This window comes from Drosophila willistoni (assembly GCF_018902025.1).
Source record: "Drosophila willistoni isolate 14030-0811.24 chromosome 2R unlocalized genomic scaffold, UCI_dwil_1.1 Seg167, whole genome shotgun sequence".
NCBI lineage: Eukaryota > Metazoa > Arthropoda > Insecta > Diptera > Drosophilidae > Drosophila > Drosophila willistoni.
The window spans coordinates 12178118-12193125 of NW_025814050.1; the positions used below are offsets into that span (position 1 = coordinate 12178118).

Sequence of the window (15008 nt, forward strand, 5' to 3'; positions counted from 1 at the left end):
TATTGCATTCTTCGTGCCGAGGTTTATGTGGCGCACTGGTTTTTTGCCATCATCGCCTTTGTTGAACATGGTGTCCATTTCCCAAATGAGTGAGCCCAACTCGTCTAGCTCCGTCACATTTGAGATAACTTTTGGCGAGGTGGTTGTCTCCGGGCTGAGAGCTGGGCTGGGAGCCAATGCCGGCGTTCCAGCCGTTCCTGAGCTATTAACGGGTAAAGCCACCGTTTCCGCCTCCATATGATTGAATTTGCCAGGCGGCGACCGAACAACTTTTGGCCGCTTAGCAAATGCCGCCTCTAGGCATTGTGCATCTTGCACCGATCCGTCATCGCAACGAGCTAGATGGTCGATCGACAAGACATAACGCTCCATATCTCAATGTTGGCGCCAGCGCCAAATTTAAATTTGAAATTTTTCGGGAAACAATAAAGTGGCGCTTTTTAATTTTCCCGGTTCAAACTGCACAGTGGCGCCCCCTGCCAGGGCGGCTCAGGCTGAGCTTTTGGCGCTGATCAACACTGTGATCACAGCTGTTTGAATTTGTTGCTGCAACGCGGTGGAATGAAAGTGGAGAAATTGGCAAAATTTTTCTCACCCACACAAATAAAAATTATGAGAGGCGGGAAAAAGAAGTGGCCAGCCACCCCCTCGCCAATCCCCTTGATTCCTGGAGTTGATTTGGCCCGTTGGCCCACCCGAGAGCTGGAATGGGGACTACCAGCTGGAGCACAGGGAATCCGTCTAGTGGTAAGCCTCGTACGTCGAAATTGGAGCGATTTATTTATACTTGAGTTTTTTAGGTGTCGCGAAACCACCGAAAGGGGGAAAAACTTTAAGGAGGAGTCACGATACTCTGCCGCACTTGTAAGATACTCATGTGTCAAATGCAGTGAGTGTGCGTGTGTGTGTGTGTGTGTGTGTGTGTGTGTATGGAAACAAAGATCACTTTACAGCTGGTTTAATGTTAAACAAAAGTCAAGTCAAGTCAAGTCTTAGTTACCACGAGATGAGGATAATGATGAGGGTTTTGTTTACAAGGTAATACAAGCATAAGACACACACGCACTTACATACACATGAACACGTAGTCACACACGGCGAAAAACACAATCACACTCGTACCCACACACACAAACACACACACGCGCACAATGGCAAACAAAACGCGAAACTAGCTAACGAAAATTTCTATCTCTAACAAGAGTCTGATAACAATCATGACGGAAAACAAAAGCCAACCAAGCTTTTGAGCCCAACAACATGGTCAAACAAAACTGAAGTGATGGGGAGAAACAAATAAGGCAACAGGAGCAGGGGCACAGGGTGAGGATAATTCTACCTTTTCCCTTGGCCGCCATCTGCCACTTGCAGGAAGCGACGAGCCGCAACGCGTTATCTTTAGCCAAAAGCTTTGCATAAATCAACGTAACTAAAACACAAAACACAAATTTTTTGTTCTTTTGGTTGAAAAACCGAACTCAAGCGTTAAATTGAATGTGTTTTTTGCTTTTGTTGTGTGTGTGTGTGCGTTTGTGAGTTTCGTAGTATTCGGGACAAATTATCCAAAGACGTCCGGAACTCCGCATACCTCACTTCAGGCAAACCCACACACACACACGAAAAAAAAAAACAAAATGAACTTTAACATTGCATGTTCTGGTAACAAAATCAAAATTGTAAAACAAACAAAACACGTCCATGGCCATTTAATTGGTTTACATGCCAACAAAACCCCTGGGTTTTTGCATGTGTCGTATACGCCACCTCACTACCCCACACCTGCCCCAAAAATAATGTATATATGGATGTGCGTGTATTGTGTGTATGTGTGTGTGTGTGTGTGTGTGCGTTGCATAAATTTCCTGAAAATGTACAAATAAATTACGCGCACGATTCTAGTCTATAATTGGCAGCTAGTTAAGCCAGCAGCAGCAGATTTTGTAGCGAAAACAAAACGTATGAAAAACCCTAAAAAGTATGCTATTAATAATTGTACAAAACTGTTCTTTTACTTGTACATACAAACACATTTATACATACCTACTCGGGACATGGAGAAATCTATTAATCAAATAAACTATTAAACAATTTGTTCGTCTGTAAATTTAACTCTTTCCAGAGTTAAGTGAGATGAAAAAACAATAGAGCTCGTTTATGTACATAAATACGTAACTTGCAGTAAATAATCTACTCGAAGTGACTTTGCTATGGAACAAAATAGCATTATCTTTTAGCTATATATTTGAAGTACCAAGTTGTGTAATCTACCAAAATGTATCAATTAGAAATATCAATTTTTTTTAAAGACAGGACATAGATTTTAATTAGTAGGTATATTTTTTGAAAATAAAAATTACTCCCATTTTTTACCAGTTTTTATTTTAAAGTTTGGTAAGTTCGGGCTAATATTAACTTGAAGCATATTTTAATTTAATGTATTTACACCTATTTTAAATTTAAATATGAATTTGTTTTTGAAATTCACAAATAAAAGGGTTTTTAAATCCTATTGGATCTTAGAACCCCTGCCAGCACTTGATAGAAAGCAAAATCTTAAGCCATCTAGACCCCTTAACGGTAAAAAATCATAAGAAATCATTTTCAATACAATAATACAAAAATTATATTAAAAACCCCAGAGCCTCAGAAAATGATTTGTGGAACATGTCTGGCCTTGAAAATACAAGGCACAGAATAAATATAGCCCAATATATCTATAGCCCAAAATATATATTGCCCAGAATATAAATAGTCCAGAAAATATAAAAATCTGAATATGTTTGTTATCAAAATATACAAATTAAATACATAATTTTGCTAAATTTTTTAAAAATCTTTGTTTGACAAATTTTGCACATTTCATTATTCAGTGAAATTAGCTCCTATACTTCACAGATATTTTTCGAAATACCCATAAACAAATATTTTTCCATGTGAGTTTTGTCTCTTTTGGCATTTTGATTAAATACCAAATTGACAAAAAGCATAAAATGCCAATGCGACTTTAAATTGTATTTAATTAATGTTTCATTTAACATTTCAGTCGAAGAAACAATTCCTCTTGATAATATGCTTATGATGTCGAATGGTGGATGGGAAAGAAGGTGGGAGGGGGCTGGCCAATAGGAGGTTGGGAGGTTGACAAGGGGCGACAAGAATGAGAAGCCGTGTTATGAGTGCCGCCATGGAGTACATGGCGCGAACGATGTTGACTTTTAATTTATGCACATTCACACAAACACACACACACTCATACGCACACACTCACACACATGCTCATACATATGTATGTATGTATGTGTGAGTGTTGCGAGGTTTTCATCGACATTTAATTGAAAATAACTCAAGCGTGTCAGCAACGCGCGCGGTTAATGAGCGAGAAACTCGAATGTCTGTCGCGACTTTCTCTCTCTCTCTCTCTCTTGCTTTTTTCTCCATGTCTTCTTTTTTCTCGTTCAGCCGCCAACTTTCAATATCTTTTCCGTTATTTTTTCACATTTTTTTTGTTTAGCCAACCAGCCAGCACGTGAATGACATCAATGACAGTGAAAAGGCGTTTTTCTGCACTTAATGAGCACCAACGAAAGAAGGCGGTGGGGTGATTTAGCTCTCTTAGGAGGTTGAATGCTGGTAGAAAACATATACATATATATATATACAAACATATATACGCAAACACTACTTGTCTCATTCCCTTGATGCAGCCCTCTTTGCTCTTAACCAAAAGCTAAGCAAGTTTTTGGCTTTTTATCTTTGCTCATCGCTCCGTGCGTGTGTGTGTGTGACAACTTTATTTATGTGTCTGCCAGGCTCATCTAAAAAACAAGCAAAAAAAAAAAAGAATAAGAAAGGGAAAGAGAAAAATACTATTAAAATGAAAGAAGCTGAAACTTGAAAGACATTTCCCGCACTATACTTTGTTTTTTGTGTCATTAAATCAGTTTGAATAGGTCTTGAGGTGAAAGCGAAATGCATTTGAATGAAATCTTAAAGAGAAAGTGAGAATTGTATGTATTAAAGCTGTATACTATATCAAACTAAAGTTACACAAAATTTATGCAGACTTAAAAAACTTTACCCATGAGATCTGTCATAAGATTCTTATACATCATGCATTTAAAATTTTGACAAGGGCAATTCCATTGCGAACTCATAAATATGTGTTAAGAGTCCCCTATGGTTAGTCTCTAAGTGGACCATGGAGATATTAAAAAACGACTCCCACATGCAACACTTAATGTCCAACGCAAGGACTTTAGCAAAATCGTAAAATGAAAATGAATTCTTGTGGCACAGAAAGAAATATGCTAAATTTATGCACCTAAAGCATTCGACTTACCAGGTCTTAGTTTATGAGTATTCAACAAAAATGTAGCAGATAAAGATGTGCAGTCTAAGGAAGGACAATGATAGCTTTGTTTATTTATATTTTGGGGTTCATTTTTTCAGATGAGTGTTTGTTGGGTCAATTGACAATTGATCGGAACTACTGATTGGCTGTCAGTTCAATAACTTAAATACTACTCGCCCTTAACAATTACAAAATTAAACTCATGTTTACTAATTGTCATTAAACTCTCACAGGATAAATATATTTAATTAGTTATACATGTATTCAAGTTGCTGCTTAGTTGCTGCTGTGTATGCTTCCTAAGGAAACAAAAAATTTACCAAGAAACTCTTAAAAGGACTTCTTCAAAAGATATTTTAAGCCTGAGATTGCAGACTGTTCTTTCGCGAATATTAGACTTTTTGTATGAAATTTTTTCCTAGTTGAAGGCTATAGGGAAAGGAAGAGTAAAAAAACTTGCGAGGCTATACAAGCACCTAAGTTAAACCCGGCTTTCTGGTTATAATATAATCTTTCGATTAAACTTATGGGTGTCACACGATTTAAGATACAAGTTTTAGAAAGACAAAAAGAAAATGAATGCATTTTGATTGCTAGCCAATTGCCCATTAGATCTTCCTTTTTTTAAACTTCTTACAGCTTTGATTTATATATAACTAAACCTTAAATAAAGAATTAACTCAGGCTAGGACGAAAATTTAACTGCTATTCATTTCTGTGAATTCTTTCAAAACCTGTTAAAAAGTGTATGCAACAGCCATGCCTAACGTTTTTAAAAACTTTTCACTTAAACAAAAGGAAAAAGCAATAACTTTTAAAGAGCCTTATTTTTAAGAGTAGTTAAGAAGTTAAGCTCTAACAACTAAGATATTACAGTTATTAGCGGCTAATTGTTTCATAAAAAAAAAGATGCATATAATATAATTTTATCGTGGAAGCCGTTATACACACTTTATCATCGAATGTAAATTGTTCTGGTTGTTTGTTGTTGTTGCTGTTGCTGTTACTGTTGCTATTACTGTGGCTGTTTATTATCGTGATGCCAGCGTGTTGCCAAGCGTGTAAGGATTAAGATTTACGCAGTGCTGAGGCCAAGAGGAACCAGAAAGGAAGGAAGGAAGCTACAGCTAGTACTAGTGCTCCTGCCACGATTTCAACTCAGCTGCGACACATGGGTGCACCGTTTCCTACAATATTCGGAATGTTGGAACCCCTAACACCCCCACACACACACACACACACAAACACACACAAGACCGAAAAGTGAGGCAAATATGGTAATGGTAGAGACCAGACCAGACCAGCCCAGGCGAGCCAAGACCAGAATAGAGCAACACCAAGAGCAAGTCATACGTTGGCATAGCACTCGACATTGTCGACTGCCGCCGAGATGTTGATGATGCCTAGACAACGACAAGGCAGGCAAGGATGATGGAGGCGACGACGACGACGACGTCGACGACAGCAGCGGAGAATTGTGGTCGCTACGTAATATTGCTGAAAACCGCAATGAAGAGACGAAGATATGAAGAAGGCGATGAAGAAGGAGAAGCAACATTGCGTATATGTAATATTTCAGCATTTGCTAGCACACGCTTCGCTTCCTTCTGCTGTGTATATTGTGCGTGTGAGTATGTGTGTGTGTGTGTGTGTGTGTGCGGTCTACCATTATCTGTCTGGGAAGCCATTAATTTTTCAAGATTGATCCGGTATGCAAATTACTTACACAGAATGTGTACGAAAACGCCAACAGCGCCATCTACCGACCGGCATGTTTCCTCTTTTGCTTGACTTTTTACTACTTTACTTTCTATTATAAGCCCCGCCCCCACAATTCCTGCAAGAAGCAACTCATCCAACTCGTCTTCCTCCGCCCCCAACCCCAGTCCAAATAAAAGTGCTCAACCGACTTCGTGCTCAAAAATTTTGTGTAAAATTTGTGTAGTACTTTTGTTTTTGCCTTTTGATACGGCTATTTAATTATATGGGCGTGGTCGCACCACATACACAAATTTCGTAATGTTTTTTGTCGGTCTACGTTTAATGCGTGCCAGGATAATTACTCGCTTTTGGCATTGATTTAATGCCCATAAATTGTTTCATTTGTTGCAATTTTAATTACCCTCCACTTTAGTCCTTGTGCATGCTCCACACAAACACCCATACACACACACACACATGGACACACACGCACAATTGCACTCAAACGAACCGCACTCGATACATACAAATACCAGCACATAAATCCATTGAATATCCTTGAACACATTGATGAGTGGGTCGCAACTACTTGGAATACGCATTCGAAATGGCTTTACCAGCAACTGTGCTAATAAACGAGGCATTTATCAATATCGACAAAGGGTTAAAGGGTATACAAAGTCTATGCTATAGGTTTTTGAAGAGCTATTTCTACCTTTGGCCTATATTCATATCCATTATGAATTAAATGCCCCTACTCTATTGCAATAAATAATCATTTCGCCCGGCTACTTCTATAATTCTCAATTTCTGCTTCCTTTTCAATAACAAAATCATCTCTATTCTATCTCGATTCTAATTTAGTGACTTGATTTTGAAAGATAGGCGAGATAAATATATACTTAACTAAATCAAAATTTTCTTAAATTTACTTTAGGGAAGCATATTTTGGACTTATATAATTAGATTTAACGATATCAAAACCTAAATACCTAAATACTAGTAAATTAGAATTTGTTTGATAATGAAAGCATAGCAAAAATCTTAACTAATTTTACTTCTTCCAACTGATTGATATGATTTAATTGCGCATAATAGCTAAAATTGACTTGTATTAAAGCAGAAGTCCTAGTTAAATGTATAAGATACTCTTTTAGCTTAAAATTAAAACAAAAAGCTTTATAGTTTTCAATATGCCAATATATATAACCCTTGAGAGTTAAATGCGTAAGTTTGTATACTAGTTTCATTAGCTTTTAACTTTAGAGTAAAATAGAAAAAAAAAAACGTAAAAGGTGCAAATGGAAACTGTCTTCGCTATATCCCAATGCAGTTCTTCTGCATCAACTTTGATGCTTGAAGAACTTTGCCAGTTGCCAAAGTCAAACTCTCTCAAATTCTCTCTAACTCTCTTTCTCTTTCTCAAGTTTGCTACTCATTCACGTCGCTCAATTAACATTTTAGCCATAAATTCTCAAACTGCCTCTTTGGAGAGCTCGTCTGGTATGGAACAAGATGAAGCCTGGTCTGGGCAGGGCTGGGCTGGGCTGCATTTACGCAGATAACTCATCAGACTAAGCCAAACAGATTCATCTAAAACTCCGCTAGCCACTTTCATTTCGGGGCATAGAAACTTTGCACATAAATTCTGCGCAATTTATTCATGAAACAAAAAAGCGAGTGATGAAAAAAAAAAGAATACTATGGAATGGAATAGAATGAAAGAAGTAGAGAGGACTAAAGTTCCAAAGGTGCGTCGCCTTCGCCTGCAGTGACGAAAGTTTTCTTCTCGAAATAGATGAAACAGAGACGCCAGCACAGAAACTGGGGACAGGCGACAGAGACAGACACAGGGACAAGGGACATCAAGTTGTAGGCAAGATTGATATAAGACTTTTATATTCCGACATTTCAAAGCTTATTTCTAGAGAGATAAACAAGTAGGTACACAGATCCTTCAAAAAACAAAAAAAAAAAATCCAACCAACTATATAAAGGGAGGAGGCAGCGGTGGACTTCTGGAAAGAGGATAAAGTTAAATATGCTAATGTGTCAGGCTGGCTGCAAAAGACAACGGCGATAAGGGGCCAACTGATGACCTGACGGACATGCCCCCTTTGGAATGAGCTGCCCCAAAGAGCTTAGCGCTAGCTGTGGGGAATTAGGCAAATGACAATTAGCCCTCTTACATTGCCGCTACTTTTCTCTTAGCTCGCCATGTCGACAAACGACTTTCAATCGTCAGCGTAACTCCTTTGCCTCGTAAACCAGATCCAAAGTTTTCAATTTGCAAAAAAAAAAAGGAAATATATATAAAGAGGAAAACAGAAAAAACTGCAGACAAACCGAGAAAGCAACCGACCGAGCAACCACTTCACCTACTTCACGCTTGTTGGATTTAATTTTATTGTGGCATAACCTTTTTGCTGACACAAATGCATGAAGGTTGAGGATGAAGATACGGATGATGATGATGATGATGATGATGATGGTGATGCTGATGCTGGTAGCGGACGAGTCCATGGAATGGAAGCAACAGCTGCCATCTCACAACCCGCTCCCACTACAGAATCCAGTTATTGTTGGAGTTGTTGTTGTCGCCTGTCGCCTGCAGTAAAACTTATTTTATTGCGCTCTTATCATTAATTTTATGTGAATGCGGCAACTGCGCGACATTAGCGGTAATTGGCAACAACCAAGCGGCAACCGACAACCGACAGTGAACAACCAACCAACCAGTCAGTGAGAAAGACAGTAAACAAACCCCCAGAACAAAAGTCAACTTGTCGACATTGTGCAAATGTCCCAGTAATAATTAATTTTCCTTCCTTATTTCAAAATTAATTCAAACTCATGCTCAATCACTGAGTTGATGCTGATCCGTTGGCAATATTTCTTTCAAAGTAATATTATTTGAGGTGAAATACTCCTAAACTTTAAATTAACAAATTCGATTTTGATGCAATAATTGAATAACATTTGAGAATTAAAGCTATAGAAAACGAATCCGAATTATATATTTCACTTTCAAAAAGTAAAGATACGACTGGATATAAATAAATAAATATATTCATATTAATATGAATTGTCAACCGCCCGAAAGTATCAATTTCACCATTTAAAAGTTTATAGAGAAAAGTAAAGTAGTTAGTTAGTAAAAATTAATTAGTTGAAGTTTAATAGAATATTCGTTACTTAGTTATTTTACATAATAATTTCAAAGGTAATAGATTCCAAAATTAAGGACCCATTTCTCCATACACACGAGACTCATTCGTTCCTTTGCAACTGAAGCTTTCATCTCCTGATACATGAACTAGTCCCCATCTTACTTCGGTATTTATGCAGTACCTTTGATTAATGTAATTAATTGGTGCACGCTTAAATAATTTAATTTGGTAAATAATTAAATTTAATTTCACTATAGTATTCTTTGACATCTGACTGTTGGAACTATACCTTGTTCCAAATTTTAATGAAATTTAAGAGGGTTACTGAATGCTCAGATGTATTAAACATCTTATCAGGCACTGAATATTGTCTTCAAGCTGTAAATCAAAACAAACAAATCATATCATCTATTAAGCTAGATGAAGGGATATAAAAATATATAAATACATATGTATAGAGCCATGAGTTTTTACAACTTCGTCTCCATCATCAACCTTTGATTTTAAATCAATGGCAAGCCATCAGTGAATTGATGATGACCATTTCAGAGATTCAAGCCGCGTGGATTCATGTTTATTTTGTCACTCACAAAATCCGACATACTTGAAACGATATTATTTATATAGACACATGTCCACTACATTCCTCTTACAGATACTTACTAAATAATGAAAAACAAAAAATCGCTACCAGTTGTCGATAAATGGGCCTGCAGACTGTGCTACGAGCTAAAGAAAGTTGAACAAATCGTCTAAAACAAACATTTGAGATGCTGGTGCGGCTTCTCGAAATGCTGTCAACAACATGGCCAACAAAACCAGTCAAATAGACAGACAAATAGACGTTTAGACAGATGGATGATATACATACATAGATAAAAATAAAGACGCATTGTCGACGTCGGCTATAGGAGGTGAAGGAGGGTATGAAGCAGCCATAACCAAAATCCCAAAAGTGGACCATTGGATACAGTTGACGTATTTTGTTTATGTGCGTATAGCATTGATGACAGCCGGGCGGAAAGCACGTGATGTCATTAGCAGTGCAAAAGAGACAGAGACTAACGCATTTGTCATAAACTAACGAAAAATACCACTGAAATCTCCCCCCAAATTTCAGGGAGTGACATGAACGGGAGGTGGAAATGTGGGTACGGATATGGGTGTAGGTGTGGGTATGTGTTGAGATAACCAAAACTGAAACCCAAACCACAACCACAACGCGCGGGCCAGTCACACACGCCAATCATCGTCAACATTGGCAATATTGCCAGTTGCAGTTGCCGATTCTGTTGCTGTTCCTGATGTCCACGCTAATGCTGGCTTCAGATTGTTACAGTAGGAGAAGAAGAGAGGCTGACAGAAACATCGCGGCTTGCCACTGGAGTGATCTATGCCACCCGCAGGCCGTTTATTGAAATTCCTTAATGAGCAGCTCTCTTGGTTTTGTCGGTTCGCTTCGTCATGGCATTCCATTCAAGTGCAATGCAATTTCCGTTGGCTCTGGTCATGGTTTTTCGCCATTTTCTACAATTTTTTTTTTTCTTTTTTGTTTTGTTTGATTGGTTGGGACATAAGAGAGCATTGTTGCATTTGGACACTTTCCCAGCAATTCAATTAAAATTAAACAAGCACATACTATATTTGAGTGAAAGCAAATTAAAACTACAATGGTCACTTGACATGTTTATAGAGGAGAATACATGCGGAATGGCAAATAAACATTTTTCACTGATATTATCTATGGAAATTATCAGGACATTTAACTAAGATTTAACTTTTTTCTTAAAATATATCATGGCAGATTTACAATGTATTGTATTTATGTATTTATTCAGTTGTATATATATTTATTGGATGTTTTTGATGCGAGTACCATCAGAATTATTTAATTAAACGTTAATTAAATGAACTTTAGTTAAAAACGGTTAATTAAAACTTAAGTTGTCATTAGAATTTAATATATTGATCACTTTCTTTAATGGTTGATCTTTATATAAAATCTGCGTTATTACTTCTTTTTTGCAAATACTCAAAACTAAGGCGTTGCCACTCCTTTTCTATGGACGCCTTGCCATGTTGTCAATTGCCTAATTTGAAAAATTCTATCCTTTCGGCCTTACCAAAGCCATAAAAGTTTTCTATTTAAGCAACCTTTTCACTATTGGGAAAATTTAAAGAATACTAAACGATTTTTAACTCTTTAGTTATACCATAAACTATCAAAAGTTTAATATTTATCTACCATAAACCTCTTTAAAATATGAATAATCTGATTTAAGACATTCAAAAATTGACCAAAAGTAATAAAATAAAACGCAAATTAATTAAGCATGAAATATGCTAAGCAATTGAATAAACTACTTCAGTTTATTCTTCTTGCCCTTGTTGGAAAATCTTTCATGACAACGTCTCTCTCTCGCTCCCTCTCACGAAGGTTGCTGTAATTACTTTGCCCCATGGCATCGATGAAATCAGCAGAAAATCACAAGGCGAATTCAAGGCAAGGGAAATTAACTCATTTCCACATAAATTAGTTCCGAATTCCGTTCTCGCTCTCTCAAATATTATGCGTCGATTATGATTAACGATCATTGGGCGAGGCATCGCGACAAGGACTGAGTTGGAGATGGGTCTCGATTTGGAGCTAAGTTTTGGCCAGACGGGTAGACGGGGAAGCAGGCAGAGTGGATACATAAATAACTCAGCAAGCCGAGAGATTTCGTTTCCTTTTGACTAGAAAATATTTATGAGTCGCGGCTTGCGTGCAATTTACTTTTTTCTGGTCTCTTTCTCTCTCTTGGTCTTTCTTTTATTTTGATACCCTGTAGATATAAGAGTAAATAGGATGGACATATTTTCGATTGCATGTAGTTTCCATAAAGTTCTATATTATTAAAGCATTTCGAAAGATGACACAATAATGAGTAACTTCAAGTCTTATTATACTACTGAGTATGACAAAGTCGTTTCAGTATATTACTTATGTGTTTTTTTTTGTGGCGGACACGACAGGACTACGCTTTGGGTCCTGCTCATTGCGCTGGCAATTACCGTTAGTCGGAGCAAAAAAATATTGCCAAAGTCATTGACTGGTTCGGCAGGTTGGAGGATGATTCTGGCCGTGAGGAAGTAGAATTTTATGAATTATAGAAGGACGAGAAACCAGGAAACCAAAAGCAAAGTAATATGTTTGTATATGTGTATGTACGACTGAATGAAAAAGTGAATATCAATGAATATGAGTTATTTGCACGCATCCAAAAGTTTTCTACTTCTCCTCGCTTTGGTTCTTTTTTGCGCCTTTTGTACTTTATAAACTCATGAAAAATACATTAAAGAGTCTGTCCCTCTGCCCCCATCTGCAGCCCATTGCCTTAGCCAGATTTTGGGGATATGCCTGCAAATCTGCCGAGTTGTAAAAAGCCCCTAAAAGGCAAAGAAGACATTCCTTGAGGCGGCTGCCGAGAATGTCATTAAAAATGAATTTGTGCCCAGGCACAACTAATGAATAAAGAAATCTCACTTCATTCCGGGAGGCATCCTCAATTTTTCTCCTTTCTAGGTTTCCCATCAGTTTTTTTTTACTTGCCAATCAATCAGTTGATAAAATTTGACCAAAGAGGTTTGTTTGTTTGCCTTTAGTTGTGTGTGTGTGTATGTGTGTGTCAGTGTGAAGGACATTTTCAACAGCCTCCATTTCGTATTATACGTTTGACATATTAGTGCTGGCCGATAAAGAAAATTGATTTCTGCCTTTCACTAGCAGGCAAACTCGAAAAGCGAACAGAAAAAATTGAGTTATTGAGTGGTTGAAGGTTGGAAGGTTGCCATTTATTGTATATGAGGCTTTGTGTGTGTGTGTGTAAGTGTGTGTACTTAGGGATGGGTCAGTTTGTTAAGATATTTTTATCGTTCGTTAAGGAGCTGCACAAACTTGAAGCATATGTCTATAAAGACATTGAAAAGATGAGGGATACAATTTTTTTATTGACTTTAAGGCTTCTCCTTATTCTGCTTCAATTTCATAAGATGCTTTATGTGGTTATCGAAATGGCAGATTGATTTTAAACAATTTTCAGATTTTGATTTTGGTTTTAATCAGTAAAAACAAAATTTGCCACCATGTGAATTCAAATAAATTTAAATAGGCACTTGATTCGAGCTATATAGAACAGACTTTTTTTGAGATTTATTTTATTTTAAAGATTGATGTGCTACAAGCTTTAACTAACCGAAATTTATTTAATGTTTTGAGTCATGGACTAGCTAAAGCGAGATTAGAACTACATACTTAAAGCTGTTTACTAACAAATTTTTCCACCTGTTTGTCAAATACTTATGTATGCTTTCCTCATATTTAGTTTTTTTTCATCTGTTTTGTATGAATAAAACTTTGGGAAAAAAAACTGTCAGCCACACTAAACGAATTAACAAAATATCAAAAACAAAAACAGCCAACAGAAAAAAAAAATAGAAGCAACGCAGAGCAAAAAAAAACTTTGTTGTTTGCTTAAAGCTCATTTAAGACATTAAAGAAAAGTTTTATAACAACCTGGCATCAGGTAACTCCCCTTCGACCCACTTCCTCAACCCACACCTATCTCCCTGTCCCTGTCAGACACAAGGTGTCCGAGACCAAAAGCTGTCAAAATAAAGTTTTACAATTCACGCGCATCTCCCCCATAAAGAAAACAACACAGCATAGCACCGAAAGCAAGAAAAAAGAATGCCTAAAAATAAAAGAGAACAAAATAAAAAGCAAAAAAGCAAAAATGTTTGGCTAATTTGTGCCGTTTGTTTGACACTTCAGGTGGAATGACAGGCAACATGGCCGCAACAAGAGACAGAGACACAATACAAAACATGGCAAAATGTTGTATGAAATATGTATAAGCATAAGCTAAGGGCGTGTCCGGCCTAATGGCTATATAATTGCCAATTGTTAAATTAAAAGAAGAGAAAATAAAATGAACTAAACTGAAGAAAAGAGAAATATACAAAAGGAAAAAAGAAAAATCTTCTTTCAGGTCACTTCTATTATACAAAGTTGTCAGTTGTAGATATCCTCTTGGATTTTGTAATAAAAAAAGTTTCCATAAACACCTGAGACCAACAGCATTAGGAGTGAGGGGAGTAGGGAACAGAAACAGTAGCAGCTTCAACTCGATGGCCAATTTTCAATTGATTTTCTTAGCTCTTTTCTCGACTGTTTTACATTGACAGATTGTATGCCATTTTTTTTGTTTTTTGTTACTTCTGGAAACTTGCAACAATATTGGAAGAAACGGCAAAAGTTTTACTGTAAAAAGCAGCTGAAACAAGCAGATGAAAAACTGCTCCAAAAAATAATACAAAGAAAAAATAACGAAAAACAAATCAAAAAAAAAAATGAACAAAAAAAATAATGCCAAGAGGGAGAGAAACTTTTTAGTTAAAAAGGTGAAAAAGAAGTTCGAAATCCTTTCTTGTTTTATAAGTATAAATCATCGAGTAATCATAAATTGTACGCTTTAAGAACATAAATTATCATCAAAGAAAAGCAAATGATAAAATAAGAATAAAAGAATTTTTCACTCGGCAGGACATTTGGCAGACGCCTGTGGTGAATTCTTTGTCCTGCCACATGTGGTGTCTGTCGCAGCGCCACCCAAAAAAGTAGGCAACACAAAATTACTTTTGCACTCACTTAAGAATATTTAAGCACAGGACACACAACAAAAAAAAGAAAGAAATTCATGCAAAAGAGCAGCAAACACTCACTTATTTTATTTAACATAAACTGT

At 36.8% G+C, this 15008-nt stretch overlaps 1 long non-coding RNA gene across 1 annotated transcript; it reads left to right on the forward strand.

The window, feature by feature from the left end:
- Nucleotides 1–542: 542 nt before the first annotated feature.
- LOC111518628 lies at nt 543–2347 on the forward strand. The gene is made up of 3 exons (XR_002724028.2): nt 543–747; nt 801–864; nt 1203–2347. It is a non-coding gene; the product is annotated as an uncharacterized LOC111518628 (long non-coding RNA).
- The last annotated feature ends 12661 nt before the right edge of the window (nt 2348–15008 follow it).